The sequence below is a fragment of the Camelus bactrianus genome, chromosome 1, assembly GCF_048773025.1.
Source record: "Camelus bactrianus isolate YW-2024 breed Bactrian camel chromosome 1, ASM4877302v1, whole genome shotgun sequence".
NCBI lineage: Eukaryota > Metazoa > Chordata > Mammalia > Artiodactyla > Camelidae > Camelus > Camelus bactrianus.
Genome location: NC_133539.1, coordinates 91,909,884 through 91,928,664, shown reverse-complemented (window position 1 = coordinate 91,928,664; position 18,781 = coordinate 91,909,884). Strand labels below are relative to the sequence as shown.

At 48.9% G+C, this 18,781-nt stretch overlaps 1 protein-coding gene and 1 long non-coding RNA gene across 2 annotated transcripts in view; one reads left to right on the top strand and one right to left on the bottom strand.

Annotated features, from left to right (window-relative positions):
• Positions 1-12,135, top strand: part of LEKR1 (leucine, glutamate and lysine rich 1) — a 254,695-nt gene extending 242,560 nt beyond the window's left edge. The window contains exons 14-16 of the transcript XR_012508923.1: positions 1,414-1,495; positions 7,855-7,953; positions 12,040-12,135. The gene's annotated coding sequence lies outside the window, so the exon portion shown is untranslated. The remainder of the gene's footprint in view (positions 1-1,413; positions 1,496-7,854; positions 7,954-12,039) is intronic.
• Positions 12,136-12,169: 34 nt separating this feature from the next.
• LOC123615994 (uncharacterized) overlaps positions 12,170-18,781 on the bottom strand; it is a 34,635-nt gene continuing 28,023 nt past the window's right edge. The window contains exon 4 of the long non-coding RNA XR_006723861.2: positions 12,170-12,275. This is a non-coding gene — a long non-coding RNA (uncharacterized LOC123615994). The remainder of the gene's footprint in view (positions 12,276-18,781) is intronic.

Here is an 18,781-nt window from a genome sequence, read left to right as displayed (position 1 = left end):
CTCAAGTTAGCACACTGGTTTTCTCTGTCCCCGTAGTTCATTCATCCATTCACACACACTGCTTTGGGAGATCCATTATATACTACCAGGTTCAACGGTCTGATTCAATAAGCAGGGAAAGGGGAAAGGAAAATAGGAACCCAGGATTCCTGGTTCTTTGTGCAGCTTCATGGATGATGGTGCCATTTACTGCCATAGCGAGCAGAGGAGTAGAAACCAGTCTGAGAGGAAGACTGTGTTTTGAATGTATTTTTTAAGTGACTGTGGAACTTCCAGGGAAGACCTCCAGGAAGCAGTTAGGAACATGGGTGCCAAGCATGGGAGAGAAGCCTGGAAATGTCCATTGGGGAAGGGTCAACATAGAGGTGGTCACTGGAACTGGGGCGGGGCTGAGATGACCCAGAGCAAGCAGACTGAGAAGATCATGGGGTGGATGAGAACTGAAACCTGACAGATACCAGCTTCATAGGATCAAATAGGGATCCTGAGGAGGGGGCAGAGAAGTGGGACGAAAACTAGAAAAAGAACAGTGGCATCCAACAGTCCAAATAAAGAGCCTGCCCAGGCTGAGGAAGTGGTTGGGAGTGGGAAATGCCACAGAGATGTCCAGGACGCTAGCACGGGAATGGGCCTGTTGATTTCAGCAATGAGGAAGTTATTAATGACTCGTGTGACCCCAGTTTCGGTGGGGATGTGAGAGCAGAAACCAAGTCACAGTGGAGTAGAAGTAAATGGAGTCAGGGAGGAGGAGCAGCAGGCGTGCTGGGTATAGCCCACTGTTTCAGGGGAGTTGGTTGGGCAGGAAAGGGGAAGTTACAGCTGGGCATGAGTTTTTTTTATTGTCTTTTTACTCTGGGAAACTGAAACATGCTTAGAGGGTAAAGAGAAGCAGAAAGGGTTAACAGGGAGGGGTAGGATAGTCTCAGTAGAGCCTCCACAAGGGCAAATGCGAGGAGAGGGGAGTCCAACCCCAGATAACCCAAAGGAAGGATTCCTCCCACTTCATTCTTTTCCTTCTACCATGTGAGAGGATGCAATGCATTTGGAAGGCTTAGGACTGAACTTGGGGAGCTCTTCAGAACAGGCTTTGTCCATGTCCGGCGGGACTCAGCCACGGCAGCAGTCTGACCATCAAATGCATTTAACCAGCCCCATTGGCATGTGCAGCTGAGCCAAAGGCCACACAAATCATGTGAAAGAGATGCTGTTATTCCAGTGTCAGTCAGGACTCCAGGGAGTAAGTGACTGAAATGCAGCTCTAACCAGCTCAACCCAAAATGGAATCCACTGGTTTGCTAAACTGGGTATACTGGCTTTAGGCACGGTTAGGTTTTGGTGCTTAAAAGATGTCAGCAGAGGTAACAAGGATTATGTTTTGAAGTTACCAATGTACTTTTCTTTTTTGCCTTTCAGAGCATATGAATTTAGGCATTTATCTGCTGGAGGGGGAAGGGATGAAGATTCTTTCCAGAAGATATACAAAGAGAAAGAAAAGGTAACACTCAGCTCCAGCATTCAAAAATAGAGTGTGTAACAGGGCAATAGCCATGTAATTCAAGCTCTTACCTTGAGAAAATGACCTCTCATTCCATTACCTTCCTCTTTAGAAGATCAGGGACTGGGTTTGGTAGACTGAATCTTAGGTTCTATGTATGGGAGGTCTAGACAGGGAGAAAGGAGGATTGTGCGGTACAGAAGCAGCAGCAGAAGACCGGAGGCCTGGGAGGAGCCTTTGTGTTCGAAAAGTAGCGATTAGCCCCACAGACATGGGAGAACCTTACCCCTGCCACACTTCCTGAATATGAGACAGAGAGCCTGGGTAGCCTAGTTTTGGTCAGATGGAGGGAGGCCCACAATGGACTTTTTAAGCTATCCTAGGTCCCCATGTAGCTTAGACCCTATCCAGACGTAGCAGCAAGTCTGTGGCCAGCTTGCTGGAGGTGATCACTGTAGTGGGGTGATTCATTGGTACTGGCTGCAGGGTGGACCCTGGGATCAGGACTGATAGGAAGTCATGGCCAGAAGTCAGAAACACCGGAAGGGCAGAGAAGAGGCCAAGTCAGGCAGGGAGCGAGCGCTGCCTCAGGTGAGAGGATGGGCCACAAACTCGCCATCCACAGACTTCACATCAGAGTCTGGTAGAACACCCAGTACAAGCAAGAGGTGGACATTGTCCTCACATGGGCAGACAACAGGCAGCTATGTCCAAGGATGGGTATAAGGCCAAGAGTTCCCTTTCTCTCAACACCATGAGGACACGGAAGCACAAACCCCTCTTCTACCTTCACCATATACACCCTACAGGGATGATGACCAAAACATTTAAAAATCTTACAGGCTCAGGCACTGACCAGTCTGAATGGATTCCCCTACTGTATCCGTGATTAATGTTTTTGTTGATGGGTTGTGAGGAGCTCAGGGAAAAGTCCAGGGAGGTGGTTCTTAGGGAACTCAAGGCAGTGCCTATTTACCAACTGCTCCAGGCATGTTTCAGTATTTTATCAACCAGGTCAGCCATGATGGAGGGAGCAGGTGAATATCAGCCAGGGACTATCATCTTTATTGGTGGAGCAGGAGACGAGGGAAGCCATCTGAGAAACTGAGCATGTTCTCAAAGGGGATATAGAAATTATTGGGGTGGACCAAGATTTAAACTGGTTTCACCCCCTACTAACCAGTGAAGGCCAGATTGATCACGGGTAAACAAGAGAAATTATGTTTTATTGATACATCCAAGCTGCAGTGTGAGTTGAATTTATCATCTGTCTTATTCTTCTGTGTTGGTTTCACTCTCAGGCAGCAGCTCCAAGCGTAATAAGCAGGCCCAAAAGACAAAGCACGTCTTTCTCAATGGTGTCAGCAGCAATCCCAAATCAGGTTCCCGTTGGCCCAGCTTTACTCATGTTTCCATCTCTGAGTCAATCCCTGATTGGCCAAGCGCAGATCACATGACTGTTTCTAACCTCAGGAACTGAGAGTGAGGAGAGGCGTGGCTCCCCACATCCCCCCTCCAAATCAGTCAGGATGCTGTTAGCAGAAAATGCTGTACTGCAGGCACAACAGAGGCACACCACGTTGCCTTTAGGGGTTTAACTTTGTAAAACTCTCAGAACGAGTGGAGTATTCCCATAGCATGAAGTGGGTTGGCATCCGGGCACTTATCCAGCTTATCCATAGGTTGATCAGTGGAGACAACTAATGTTGAAAATCATAAATCAAAGCAGAAATTTTCTCTTCTTCAATTTTCTTACCACACTGACTAAACTAATTTCTGATCATTGAATTTGAGGACTATAATCAACTAAATACAATGTCCAGTCTGGTTGAAAGCTCAGTGCAGCCCATAAATGGTTCCATTTAGAAACTGTTCGGTCTCTCCTCTCTTGGATGTGACAATGACTGTCTTACTTTTCCTGTGTATTATTTCCTCTTTTTACAGTAAAACACCCTCTCCTAAATCTAAGAGAAACTGGATAATTGTTGCCTGTTTAAAAAAAAAGCTTTCTGTAGTAAATACAAAATTTAATTATCCCAGGAGAGATCATAAAGGCAGCATCAGCTTTTCTTCACAGACTTTTACTTTCAATATCATAAAACACTACACATTATTTCAAAACAGAAAAATCAGCCCTAAGTAAAAGGAGATATGGAAGGTCCAGGGAGAGGAAACATAGTCATCAATTTTACTGTAAAATTTATGCTGTGTCTTTTTTGGAAGGAGCATTATTCCATAAGGGTTATCTTAAAGTTTACGATATATAAAACTTAAATCGCAGAACTGAAAAACTCTTTGGGAAAAAAAATCATTAATCACCATAAGGAGAAATAAACTCATCATGCCCTGGCTTTTGAGTCACATAATTAATTCAGAAAGGGCTGCCTTTCTCCTGTGGAACCCAGGAGTTCATTTATTCATCAAATATTCATCACACCCTTCGTAGCTTCTCCGCATTGTGCTGGGCACTGGGGATATGAGGATGAGTAAGACTGCTCGTGTCTGAGGAGGAAGGAGCCAGCGGGGCGTGGAGGCGGGGGGACAGCATATAATTCAGAGTTCCACTGAGATGTGCAGGCATGCTGAGGGCTTGCAGGAGACAGTCCATTTTCCAGCAGGGTGGGTGGCTCAGAGGCTAGCCAGGATAATAAGCTGCCCGAAGGCTTTATATTTCCCACAGTGCCCACCGTGGTGCTGGGAAGCACTTGTGGACATTTTATTGCCCTGGCTAAGATGGAGGAGGTGTGGAAATCCTTTTTGGCAGCCTCAGGCAGCTGGGCTCTGTGACATCTGAGGAACGAGAACTCCTGTTCTTCCCAGCATCCTGGTATGTGCTCTCGGTGCTGCCTGCCAAGGCCGTGGGCATCCGAGTCATCCATTCCGCAGACAGCGGTTGAGCAGCCACCGTGGGCCAGGTGCTCAAGCAAAGCAGACTCAGATCTCAAGAGGGGAGGGGGACACCTAGTATATCACAATGGTGACAAGTGCTCTGGAGAAAAAGAAAGAATGGGAGGGCACGAAGTGTGAGGTTGGGGGATTGTGTTATAAAATAGGGTCTTTAAGAAATCCAGGTAAAGATTCAGTTCCCCCAGTTGCCTGGGCACCCAAGAACCATGGCTGCTAGTACCTTAGGAGCCCACTGAAGAAAGTGACAGGTTGCCTGACCCCAGGAAGTGGCCAGCTCAGGGTGCAGCCCGGTGTGCACCATCCCCCTCCCCGAAGAGTTGTCTTGTGTGACAAGTGGAGCTGGTACAGCCCGAGTCTAGAGCAAGTCGAGCACTCGTGCTTGGGGAGGAAATGCGGTCATCTTTTCTGGGGGTCAGGAGAAGGGTTTAGATGTAGGCAGGTCCCCTGGCAGCATCAAAGGGAGAAGAAAAGCTCCCCAAGAAAAGCTCCAGCAAGGCCGAGACAGAAAGTCAAGATCCTGGACCCAGAGGGCTGAGGCCAGGACTAGGGGCGGGCCCCTGCTGGAAACTGGAGTGTCAGGCAGGAAGAGCAGCAGAGGCAGGTCATTGGGATGGCCCGGGAGGGACAGCTGTGTTGGGGTGAGTACGCAGGGGCACAGGCCCACCCCTCTGGGCACTAAGCTACCGCTGGGGGCAGAATGAGAAGTCACGGTCAGGACCATTCGGCTGGAGCAGAGGGGTGGCCAAGTTGTAGATTCTTTGGGAACGAGCTGAAGGATTTGTGTTTCTCTCAGATCTACTAACCCTGGCTAAGGTGTCTCTTTGCTGTAGCCAAGACCTGCTTGTTCTCTCATCTGCATAAGCTCCATGGTGCTTTTAACCATGAGCCAAATCACAGGGAAATAAATTTTTGTAAGTCAAAGGGGGAGGGAACTCAGGATGGGAAGAAAGGTGAAATGGCAAGGAATCCCCAGTTTTTTATGTTGAAAGCATAAATCCCAATAGAAACCAAGCAGAAAGAGATGGAAGCCTCCAGGGAGGAGAAAAGTATGTACAGTAAACAGTGACCCAGCACAGCGTGCCCTGCTGTAGGAACGCCGGGGTCAGAACAACGTGTCACGTTGCCACTTTGATCATGGGATTTGGATCAGAGAGAACATGGGATTTGGACTTTGCTCTGGGTTTGGCTCTCATCTGCGCTGCCTGTGGGCTGCGTGACCTTGGATACGTTCCTTCCCGCTCTGAGCCTGCCTGTCTTCATGGTGTAGTGGGAGCGCCCGTTGGAGCTGCGCTGGGCTGGGCGTGTCATGTCTGCTGAGCTAAGGGGAAACCCCAGGGGTCAGGGGAGCCACCAGGAACCTAGCACTGTGAGCTCGTCAGGGGGCAAAGCATCCAGGTCCAAGAAGGGCATTGTTCTGAGTACACTGTGTTAATACGGCTGATGCATCCTGGGCCCTACCAGGTGTTGGATTCATGTCTGATTCCTGGGCAAAGCTGCCTCTAAACGCTAACAGATTGTTTACTGAGGTACAAGCTCACCTTTTTGGGAACCCCAGAAACAGTCATAACAGGGAGGAAGGCACTCTCCGTGGCACAGGCTAGCTAAACCGCAGAGCAGGGAAAGGGGCGGGGCCTGGAGCTCGGCCCTGTTGATTTGATGGTGGGACCGCTGAGCCGCCCCCCAGGGACTCCCTGAAAGTACAGGAGGGAAGGCGCTTTGCTGGGATTAAGTTCTACATGAGAGATGGTGGTAACAAACTGACATTTGGGTTATTAATCCTGGTATGGCTTCATTTGCCCCACATGTAGTGAGGGAATCTTGGTTAACACCTAGACGGTTGAGGATCCCATGAGCTGTCCCCAGGCCTGAGCCTGGACATGACCAGTGCACAGCAAATGTCAGATCCCACCCCCTAGAAATCACCTCGGAACCCATGGACCCCCTTGGAGGACTTGATGTGTCTGGGAATTGTACAGTATTCCCATGGCAAAGATTTTTAATCAAAAATTAACCTAACGTAAATCTTGGAGCACCTACTATGTGCCGGTAAGGTATACACACTGAGGATTTGAATTCCCTTTTTTTTTTTTCTCAGCACTTCACAAAATATTTTGATGTGCATTTTATTCACGTGAGTCTTCACAACAGCCTAACGATGTAGGATCCCCATTTATAGATGGGATGACTGAGTTTCAAAGAGACTAAGTAATTGATCCATAATAACCCAACTAAAAAGGGGTACAGCTAGGCTTGAGCCTGTTTTTCTCCCTGGTGGGAAGCTGAGACCAAAGAAATGAAAGAATGAGGGGAAGCCCCAGCAAATACTGAAACCTGAGGTTCTGACTGGAAGAGCTGGGGAAGTCAGTGCAGACTGGAGCTGGACCTAACCAGGGGTGGCAGGTCAGGTGCAGGGTATAGGCCAGGAGGCAGTGTGTGGGAAAGGCTGGGCTCCCAGGGGCCTTGCCTGTGCCCCTGGAGCTGCCCCTAGCTGGTCACGTTTCACAGAGAATTTTTATGGGCCTTTCAAGGAGAAACTGCAGCTCCCTCCTGCCAAGTCTCTGAAAGTGACCAGGGGGCCTTTGCTCTTCTTTTTCTGTCTGGGCACCCAAATCACCTCTCCTGACTTCAGCGACTGCTGGTCTCAGGCTCTGTATCCTGAGCATTTCTAATTTTTCTTGGAGGATTATTTGTGACATTGTAAAAGTATGCAAAGCCACATACTGAAGTGTGCCAATATTAGAACATTAGTGAGCCGGAAATGATGCTCATTTCAAATTGCAGGAAAAGAAATGTGCATCCGGGGATCACACTCTGTGCTGGCAGCTTTCACATTCGTGATCTCTTTTAATATTCACTGCCATGTAATCTATCAATTCCACTTTGGCAGTTGGGAAAACTGTCATTCAGAGAAGTAAAGTAACTTGGCCAAAGTCACACAGATAATTAGTGGCAAACCTAGGCTTTGAAATCAGGACTGGCTCCAGAGTATTTTCCAATAAACCACAATTTATAGCCTGTGGAATTCAGGTGGAAGTAAGAGAGGACCAATAAACACACTTTAATGGACAGTAAAATTGTTGACCTTACTTTTTATTAATTCAAGTTTACAAACCATACAGTTTCAAAATTACCAGCTTTGAGGGAGTTCTTAAGTCAATGAAGTGCTCAGGATTCATGGAATCCCAACATTTAGATTTAACACTGTCTGAGATGCCACCAGAGGGCTGGACACGGAGCTGAGTGTTTCTGCTCAGGAACTTCCATTTTTGACAGTGTTCTATCAAAAAGGGGGCCTGTTGTGCACTAGGTAGACCACGTGGTAGAGATTCTCAGATGAACCTACCTGATTAAACTCTGTTTAATACGAATGCCAAAGTTTGACACATCATAACTACTTTCTTTGGCAACTCCAGCCTTGATGAGAGAGTAGGAAATGTCTCTGTATTTGACAGGAACAGTGTGTGACATGAAAGACCTCAGACGCTATGCCAATTTTTGACAGTTCTTCAGAAGACAGCACCCTCTGCCTATTCTGTTCAGTCCTAGTTCAGGTGAGTCACTGCGTTTTCCGCCAGGCAAGTATTTTAAGACATGAGAAATCTAAACCAATACCAGCAAAGAAAGGAGAGGGATGGATTATCGCCATTTGCTTTGATGGTTGTCATGGTGCTGGGGAAACTGTTCCCAGTTAGATTCCCACTCACTGCTGTTTTGCTGGTGGCCAGCCCGACACCGGCATGAGACATGGGTGTGTGCACAAATGTACACCCGCCATTGACACCCACTTGGGTCATGGTTACAAGGCTGTGCTCACGTGGATGGCAAACCTACTCCCCAACATCAGCTTGCAAGGAGCCAGCAGGACCCCACCAGTTGCCCAGCTCCAGGGAGAGATCACTGGAAGTTTTGGAGCAGAGTCAGTGACTGCAGGAACCACCTCCCCCTCTGCTCCCTGCTTCAGCTTGTGGCTCTGGAAAATGCCCCATCTCCGGTCTCTTAAATCTCTTAAGGCTCGGGTCATCTGCCATTCTGAGGGGCAGGGGAGGGCTTTGCGGTCTGTGGGAGCTGGGACGAGGGGTGGGCATGCTGCCCACCAGCAATGCCTGGAGCCCATGGTCAGGCTGCAAGCCACACCCTGGCACTGCCTGGGAGGATGGCCTCCTGTGCCCAAGTCTACACCTCGAAGCTCTGCCTGTCTGCACTGAAGGGGCCTCGGGGGCTCTGAGCAGGAAAGGAGGCCCTGTGGTCACCCTGTAGGGTGACCCACCCTGTAGGAGCCTCAGGAGGAATTGTGCTCCACCCTCCGACTTCCCTCAGGGCTGCCCCCCACCTCCGGCTCCTCTTTGGCCTGCGCTAAACGGGGGATGGAGGTTGCGGGGGTGGACTGCAGTGGGAGCGGGGGGTGGGGGTCTACCTTGCTACCTGAATTTTCCTAAATTTCTTTAATTAAACTAAGCCTTTATATAAATGTAAAAACCAAGCAAACTCCATACCTGAGCCCTGCAATCCCCTCCCCCAGATTCTAACTCAGAGACTGGGAAACAGGCTTATTTTTATTAAGGGCCCAAGTGATTGGACTTCAGGTCCAATTAGATGCTGGACCACAATTTGAAAAACACTGGAGCAGAAGTGAGCCAGCAAGTGTATGGGATGCATCTAGTATGAGAGGAATTTGTCTAGTTTCTTTTTTTTTTTTTTTAATAGAGGTACTAGGGATTGAACCCAGGACCTCATGCGTGTGCTGTAAGCATGCACTCTACCACTGACCTATACCCTCCCCTACCCATCTAGTTTCTTAAAATAGTGGCAGGGGCTGAATTGTGACACACACAACTCCGTTCATATGTTGAAGCTTTAACCCCCCCCCCCCAGTACCTCAGAATGTGCCTATTTGGAAACAGAAACTTTAAAGAGGTAATTAAGTAAAAATAAGGTCTTTAAATGAGCCCTAGTCCCGTATGACTGGGGTCCTTGTAAGAAAAGGAGATTAGGACACAGGTGTGCTCAGAAGAAGGACCATGTGAAGACACAGGGAGAAGGCAGCCACCTACAAGCCAGGGAGCGGGGCCTCAGAAACACCCGACAGTCACCTTGGTCTCAGACTCCCAGCCTCCGGGGCTGTGGGAAGCACGTCTCTGTTGTCTAAGCCCCCAGTCTGTGGCACTTTATCATGGAAGCCCCACCAACTAATTCAAAAAGGGACCTGGTTTCACTTAATAATCGTCCCAGAAGGTAGACAGTACTTCAGTATACTGAATAAACAAGGCTGGTTTAAGGACCACAGGACATGAGTCCCAGCCCGGGTGTCTCAGAGGTGGCTCAGCCAGCATGGAAAGCACAGCTTATGGTGTCAGACACTCCTGCTCTCAAGGACTAGAACCTTCTTTTCCTGGCTTACCATCTGAGTGACTTTAAACAAGACAGTTTATTATTGTTATTGTTGTTGTTATTGTTATTATTATTATTATTACATTTAATATATTTGGGGACGTGAGAAGGACAACACAGCGCATGTCCTGCAGGCTACACAACACCTTGCAGCATCTGACAGCATCCTGTAATCAGACGTCCTAATGTTTCTGTAGCCAGATGTACATGTTGCATAAATCAAGGAGCCTCATGCCAATTCAAGACATTTTTCTTTATCAAATGAATTTATTTCAGGTCAGGTTTTATTGCCAGACATGTTACAAATATAATTTTTGGCCTTTGGAGCTTTTAAGGTTTTGAAATGGTGGACCTGTATTATCCCTGTTTCTTCAGGTGAAGAAACTGAGGCACAGGTTGGTGAAACAACGTACCCACAGTCATTCACTCCCGAGAGGAGGGGCGGGGCTCCCACCCCAGGCAGCCTGGCTCCAGAGTCCACTCTCTCCACACTCACCTGCCTGTGCCCCTGGGCACCACCCACCTCCGGGGCCTGACCCATCTGTAGAAGATGGATCGTGCCAAGCTTGCAGCCTTGTTGTGAGGACCAGATACAGTGTAGGTTAAGTTCTGTTACGGGTTGAATTGTGTCCCCCTAAAATTCGTATGTTGAGATAACTCCACTGCTTCAGAATATGACCTATTAGGGTCTTTGCAGATACAGTTAGTTAATTGAAGATGAGGTCATTAGGGTGGACCCTAATGCAGTCTGACTGGGGTCCTTATTTAAAAAAAGAGGACACAGACAGACATGTACTCAGGGAGAATGCCATGCGAACGTGAAGGCGGAGGGCAGGGCGATGCTTCCACAAGCTAGGGAGGCCCGGGATGTCAGCAGGGCACCAGAAGCTGGAAGCGCACAGCGTGGAGCTGCTTCTCTTGCTCAGCCCTCAGCAGGAACCAGCTCTGCCGGCACCTTGGTCTCAAACTTCCAGCCCCCAGGACCCCCCCCCCCCCGGTCATTTGTGCTGCCTTGTTTCAGCTGCCCCAGGGAACTGGTATACGTTCTTTACACAGGCACTGGGTCCTGAGTAGGGGACCAACAAGTGGTAGGTAACCAGGCTTATTATCTTTATGACGGAGTCTTCAGATTCTTCATAGAGAAATAAAATCGGTGAATTAGATGATCTCTAAGGCCTCTTCCACTTCCCAGGTCTAATTTTCCATGATTATAACATGAGGATAATTCAACCCCATTTGTCACTTGCATCAGTGGTCGGGCTCTTGGAGCATTTCTCTGATGTTTTAAAGATGGGCTAATGTAGAAGTGGTCTTAATAAGCAAAACAACAAAGCAAGAACTTCTTTTCCTGTGTTACGGGTTATGTCCCTGTACACTAAAACCGAAACCATGTGGGCCCTAATTTGCCTTCTGATGTTCCTGCTTGTACCGTGAACTCGCTCAGTCGTGGGTTTTTCTGAATCCCTTTCACTGTGTCTTCAGGTCTACCCAGTGTAACCCACAGTAAGTGCTGGGCTACAGATTATGCAGAGGTTAAACACTGAACACTTTTCCTCAGGCTTCAGTGACAAACCCCACATTGTCAAGCCACATTGGATCTTTAAGCCTTTGCCTCTAAGATTCTACACATCAGGTCAGAAAATGGTTTGCTGCAGGTGGAGTGTGGCCCCCAAATCCCCATCTGTGGAAACAGGACTTTAATGGCTGTGCATGTTCAAAGGAAGGACTTCAGGTTTCCTTCCAACTTCCCTTTGCATCTCTTCTCAAGGCTGCCTCTCCGGGTCCCTGTCAGCCCCTCAGCCTGGGTCTGACCGGCTACTCCCCACTGGTTTCCAGGAAGCACTTCCTCACCAAGCCAGGGGCCTCTCTCATCCCAGAGCCACAGGTGGCTTTAACATCTGCTTAAGGCTGTTCATCTTTGCTCCCTGTTCCTGGTTTTCCTCCCAGGAATCTGAGGAGAAGTGTGCCTTTTCCGAGCACAGGTGCAGCCTGGTGGAATTCTGTTGGATTACAAAAATGGTTGCAGGGTGGGAGGTTTTACTTGGGAGGATCTCATGGTTGGTGATTCCATCCAATACCAACATGGGAGATTTAATTAAGCAAGCGCAAGTGCCTAATAGACAGAGCTGCTCAGGGACAGAGGCCGCATCTTTCGTTTTTCAGTCCTCAGTGCCTAGCCCAGAGCTTGGCACATGCTAGATGCTCAGTATTGTTTGTTGGATGAATGCATCTTTGTTTTCTGTCTTCAGAAAGGTTTTGACATCTGCTTAGTCCAAGAATCAAGACCACAAATAAGGTTGGAGAATGCTTCTGCTTTGTAATAGCTCTCATGGGTCATGTCCAAGGGAAAGGTCCCGAGGCCAGGAGGCAGAGGTCCAGGTCTGGCTCAGCAGTTGCCCAAGAAACCCTGGGATCTTCAGCCTCCCTGGGCCTCAGCACCCTCCACTGCAGCACGGAGGTCATCCTGTCTTCTCTGCCTGCCTCCCTGGATGGTTATCAGAACATGACATGAGAATGGATGTGAAAGTTCTCTGAAGATTTCAAAGACCACACTGAAGATACTATTTTTATTGTTACAGATATTTGTAGAGTTGAGCTGCTCATAATTATTTTTGACCTCAATCTCTTTTCTTTTATATGTTCAAGCTCTGGGACCAAAGCTATTTTCCTCCTTCCCCAGCTGAAGGCCTGCCCAATCATCTGTTTGGTCAGTAGACATTTCTCCATCACAGGTGGTGAGGGACAAGTTAAGCCGCAGAAGATTGGCCAACAAATGGTTGCCAAAGCCACTGAGAACAGAAAGTCTTCTCCCCAGAGGACCGTTTAGGAGAGGCCCAGGGAGGACTTGTGGGGAGCAGCCAGACAGGGGCCAGCAGAGCCCAGTAGGACCACCCCCCCCCCGCCACCTGACTCCCAGGAGCGCCCTCCACTTACGCCTCTCGAGGGATCAATGGATGAAGCCTTGGTAAGTGGTGCTTTGCCTCCTCGTCTCCTGTTGCTAAGGTAACTGAGTGAGCATAGGACAGAAACAAACCACGTGATCTTGCCACCTCCACCCGCGTGGCCAGACAGCACCCTTTGGCCAGAGAGTCACAGTCAGGCCAATCGATCAGGCTGAGCCTGTGTTTTGGGGTCAGGGACACCTGAGGTGAAACACCTGAGCTGGGTGGCTGCTGCTGTTCTCTGAACACTATTTCCAGGTGGACAAGATGTTGAAGCCAAGGTGGGGTTGAGGGCAGAAGATGAGGGGTTGAAATGACTTGAGTGTGGGGCCACCACATCAGTATGTAGCATGGCTGAAATTGTCCAAGGCCTGGGTTCCAGCCGCCTGTCCTTGGTTCAGTCAGGGAATCTGTAGAGCGAGGGCAGGGGGCACAGCCTCTAACCCTCACCTCTAACACCTGTGCCTCTAGCTTTCCTGCTTGCCCCCAAGATGGGCCCTTCCAAGCTTTCAGGCAGGGCCCTTCTTAAGGATACCATGAGGATGAGGGCAAGGTCATCTAGGAATGAGGCAGCTCCTTGAGGACCACAGAGAGGGAGCTAGTCAGGAGGGAGGAGAGGAGGGCTAGGCAGACCACCCCACAGGTGCCCACTGCAAGGTCTCCCTCCAACTGAAGTCCCAACTCAACAATGACCTTTTCCAGAAGCCTCTTCAAATCCTTTGGGGCTGGAAATGACACTTTCCTCCTCTCTGCCTGTCCAGTGTTTTCATCTGCACCTCCCCGTGCACTCAGCACCTGTTCACAGTGTAGTCAGCTTTTGAATAACTTTTATTACACAAATACTGATATATGCTCATTGAAAGAAAAATGAGAAACACAGACACCCACAAAGAAGAGCATAAAAATTTCTCAGTCTGCACCCTGGAGATAATCATACTGCTGGCGTTTGAGGGTGTTAGCACTCTTAGGTTCATGTCTTTTTTCTCTGTCTGCATTCAGCTCTTTGAAAGCGAAGTGCAAATCCTCCCTCTGTGTACACCTTTTCTGTACCCCCACAGCCACCACGGTGCTCCCTTCTACAGGGACTCAGTTTGTTCATTTAAGTAAGTGGGGGAATAAACAAATGGATAAGTAGGTAGAAAGCAGGAGAAAAAGTTCTACCCAGAAGTAGCCCCAGTGGAGGAACGGAGAAGAGAAGGCGTCCACCCTCAGAGGGCACCTGCAGCCCCTCCCCCGCCCTCTCTGCTCCCGTCAGAGCAGAATCGATGCCGGGAAGTGAGCAGTGCACAGAGAACGGGCCGAATCTGGACCGTCATTACCAGTAAGATAAAGATGAAGCCCAGTCCCTGTCGTGTGACTTGGAAACGTTGGGCACGTTTAAGGGAACAGAGGACTCATGGAAACAGCCAAGTCAAGGTTGCCACACGTGGGCAGTATTTTAGGCTCAGTAAGCAATCTGGCAAAGCCGCTCGTAAATGGGTTCCAAGAAATCTGATTTCAGCAGCGCCGTGAACTTGGGAGTATGTCCCCAGGACTTGCCTCTCACTGGGTTGAAGATTATTATTGATTTATCTGGAGCAGAAACAGCAGGATTCCACATTACGTCTTAGAAGGAGGCTGGGGAAAGGGCAGAGAACTAACAGATCTTTATTATTAATTCCAATACCGCAACTCCCCGTGGGTCCTGAAGCAAATTGCAGGCTCTCTCTTAACAGGAGTTTTTCCATGTTTAAGTGGAGCTAATGTTTTGTTTTGTTTTAGATGAGGCTTGCCCTCATTCTTAACTTTAAAGACAACCTCAAAATCACAAATACTCATTAATTACACGTAAGTCCAGAACATGCTAGGTGCTACAGGAGATGCAAAAAAAAGTGGGACAATCCCTAAATTTCGTTTACTCAAGCATCAAACATTTGTGCAGTGTTGGATTTTATAACACATTGCAGTTCTGAGCCTGTTTTGAAAGTGAAGAGACGAGCCTTGGGGAGGTTATACAACTTGCCCACATTGCCCACAGCCACACAGGTTCTGAGACTTGGGATTAGAATAAAGGGAAAGAATCTGATGGTGTATTATTTTTATTACCATTTTAGTGCCATTTAGGTAGCCTTAGAAGTATTCGGCCAGCATTTGTGTGAGCCTCCCTCTCTAACCCAGAACAAGCCACAGTTCACGGCAGGGGAGCGGGGAAGAGGTTTGCCCTTCTCGGCTCTCCCACTGGTATGTATGTGCAAAACCAGATGTCGCCCGGGCCCTGCTTGTACTTACCGTGGGCTGCTGCTTCCTGCCCTCCACGTGATGCCAGAGATGGCCCTGGTGCAGGGGCCCATCATGGGCCCATAACCCATAGCAACGAGTGGGAGGAGAGGAAGTCTGATCCCCTGGCGGTATTTTGCTCCCAACTTTAGTGTTTTCCCCCTCAGCCTCAGAGCAGCATTCGGGTGCTGAGGGAAAGGAGCCTGAACTCGGGAGTCCTTCAGACTAGGGTTCAAACCTCAGCCCAACCTCTTGCAAGTTGTGTGAGCTCGGGCAAGACTTTCAGCCTCTCTGTGGCTTCCTTTTCTCCCCCACTAAATGGAGGCAGAGAGGTTCAACTGGGTAACATCAGCACACTGTTCCTCAGTTGACAGTAGCCATTTAGTATCATCCAAACTAAGTTCCACCCGGAAAGTGGAGTTGTGATTTTTTTAAAGGCATGAGCTAACAAGTATTTATTAAAGATCTATTTTTTTAAGCAGGAAGATTAAGAGACACCCTGCCCACCCTCTCCAGGAGTGAGGAACCCAGGCAGGGAGTACATAAAGCCCAGAGCAGTGTGTAGCAATCCAACAGCTCAAGCATCCGAGATACAGGAAGCGAGAGATAAAATACTGCCAAGTGTCTGCAGCTTTGGAGATAAAAGCCTTGAGTGTGGGCAGATGGAGGCCCCTAGGAGATCCCTACGACCACATTACAGCTTCCCCCTCACAGGCTTCCTTTCCATCCCCTGTTCCTTCCTGCCTGTTCCTCGGAGTTTACTTTTTGGCTCATGCAGGTATTCTCCTTCCCAAGACCCACCGAGGACCCGGCGCACCCTCAGGTTATCTGCCCCGGGCCTGGCGGACTCCTCGCCCGGCTCTGACCTCACCTTGGCGTCAGTCTTATCAGGTGTGGACAGAATTGTCTCCCTGCTCCGGGAGCTCCCAGCCCAGGATTCTCCCCACATCCGGGCGGAGGAGGGCCAGCCACATCTGGGACTGAACTGGCGGGCGCCACCTGCCAAATCAGCAGCCACGACAGGGGTCTGCGAGCAAAGTCATGAGGCTGAGAGTCGGGAGGAAGGGGGAGGTTTACGTAAGTGTTGACAAGGAACAGGGCAGATGCCGAGCTCGGCCAAGCAGAAGAGAGGGCGGATGGCGGAGGGTGTGGGAGAAAGACAGCAACTCCCAGCTCTGGGCCTCGGGGGCCACACTCAGAGGGCAGCAGGTCATGGTGGGGTTTCAGTCTCTTCTGGGAACTTGTTTCCTCCCAGGAAGCAGGGAGATCCAGCCCCAGCCTTTTAAGAAGTGGGTCTTGGGATGATGGAAATGGGAAGAGGGGAGCCAGCTGAAAACCAGGCAGGTGGGCGTGGACTTGGCCCCTGGGTCCCTAGCACGGGTGCCAGTGCTCGGTGTCTATCCTCCTCCAGAGTCAGAGGGGACACTTCATAGCCAGTCTGCTCTGCTTTGTTTAGGTCTGCGGCTAGAGTATTCCTTGGGGTTCATGGCCTGGGGGGTTAGGTGGGGGCGGGGTGTTTAATTAGAATTCACTCCACATGGGCCCCTTTGTCCTGCTGCTCTAGACTCTTGTCTGTTTGCCCCAGGACTCTTGCCTTTATTGGCCTCGTTAGTGTCTCTCAGTAAATCATTTCAACTGTCTCGAGAATCAAGCACAGTTGTGCAGTTCCCAGAAGCTTCTCCCATCCGTGTTTTCACATTCTAGTGCTTGGAAGGGAGGCAGGGGGTCAGACCACCCCTCACTGTGCTGTCCCGGGTGGTAGAGGGCCAGATGAGCTGGGCAGACTCCAGAGGGCTCGTTCCTGGGCCTGGCAGCTTCGCCCTTGTCAACAGAGGAGACAGGAGGGGACATGGTGGGGATGTGTAGTGGGACAGCCATGGCCCAGGACAAAGGGTGAACTGATGAACAGAAAGCTTTTCCCTTCCCTCCAGCTTATGTCCCACTGCACGTGTATCCTGTGAGCTGCAGCTAGGATTTGTCCTGCAGAAATATGTGCAGAGGATGGAGTCCTAGGCGGTTGTGTTCGTTGCGACATAGCTGGAAAGAGAAGACTGGAAACGGTCTAGATGCCATCAACCAAGGCCTAATTTTTAAAATGTTTGGTGTGTGCATACAACCGTGTGCTGCACAGCCCCTCGTGCACTGGTGGGAAATGATGTCCAAAAGACAGTTACGTCCAACAAATATGATCAGGTTAGGAACTGTGTGTTATCGTTTGTTAAAAAGGAGGGGGGGGGGTGGGGGGAAGGGAGAATATTTACATGCTTGTTTGTGCAGACTGTTGGAAGGCTGCACAAGCTGGTAATATTGTAGCCCCCCGGGGAGGAGTGTACCCAGGCGGGTGTAGGAGCTGGGAAGGTAGCAATTGACTTCTGCTGTACAGCAGCCCAGCCCAAACTTAGTAGCCAAAAAGCACCGCCATTTCACCCATTTCTGTGGGATGAATGTGTGTGTGTGTGTGTGTGCACGCGCGCCAGGGTAGGTCCAGGGTGGCCCAGCCCGGAGCAGCTCTAAGAGCGCCAAGCGCCCCAGGCCTCCCTGCGCTGTGGGCAGACAGGGCAGTCCTTGACCGTCTCATCACAGGGAGCCCAGAGCTGACCCTGAAACTCTCTCCTCTGGTCCAAATGTCTGTCCTCTGAGGCCACGCTCACTGCCTGTTGTGTGTGTGTTGTGAACGCCCACGAGTGTCTGTGGACGCTGCTTCTGCAACCAGCAGGGTCCCCCACCCCAACTCCAGGCCATGCTGGGTGTCCCTTCCCCTCTTCATGCCCTCCACCCATCTTCAGTGCTGAATCCCCACATTGTTTAAAATTGTCCCTCATTAATTAGAGACTGAGTATCAAAGTATTATTATCGTTATTTTTTTTACAAACTAGAGATGTACACCTTTATGTCACAACTGTCATAATTCACTTTCTAATGAGACACATATTGGAGACATAGTTTGAAATACTGGGAAAGCTAGATGCTAAGTGTCTTCCAGGCAGAAGCAAAGATGTGGTCACTCTAGGCTGACTGTTAGATTTTTAACAGGTGTGGGAATGATGTTGTGGTTTTACTTTGTTTATCTTTTTATTGAAGCATAATACATACACTGAAACAAATCATATGTGTACCCCTGATGAATTTTTTTAAAGGGAAAACACCTATATTGCCAGCCTGCAGATCACTGTATTGCCAGAAACAGCCACTGCAAACATTATAGGATGTCCTTTAAAAGGGAACCACTGTGGTTTTGTTTGTTTGCTTGTTTGTTGTAACATAGTTGATTTGCAATGCTATGTTAGTTTCTGGTGTACAGCATAGTGATTCAGTTAAACATATGTATAAATATATTCTTTTTTATATTCTTTTTCATCATAGGTTATTATAAGGTATTGAAGATAGTTCCTTGTGCTATAGAGTAGGTCCTTATTGTTTCTCTGTTGTATATACAGCAGTTTGAATCTGCTAACCCCAAACTCCTAATTTATCCCTCCCCACCCCTTCCTCTTTGGTAACCACAAGTTTGTTTTCTATGTCTGTGAGCCTGTTTCTGTTTTGTAAATAAGTTCATTTGTGTTGTTTTTGTTAGATTCCACACATAAGTGATATCATATGATATTTGTCTTTCTCTGTCTGACTGACTTCACTATGATAATCTCTACATCCCTCCATGTTGCTGCAGATGGCATTATTTCATTCTTTATTGCAAGAACCATTGTTTTTGAGTAATACATTCTTAAAATATCTACAGATGAAATGATATGATGTCTTTGGTTTGCCTCAAAATAATCTGGGGTTGAGGGAAGGT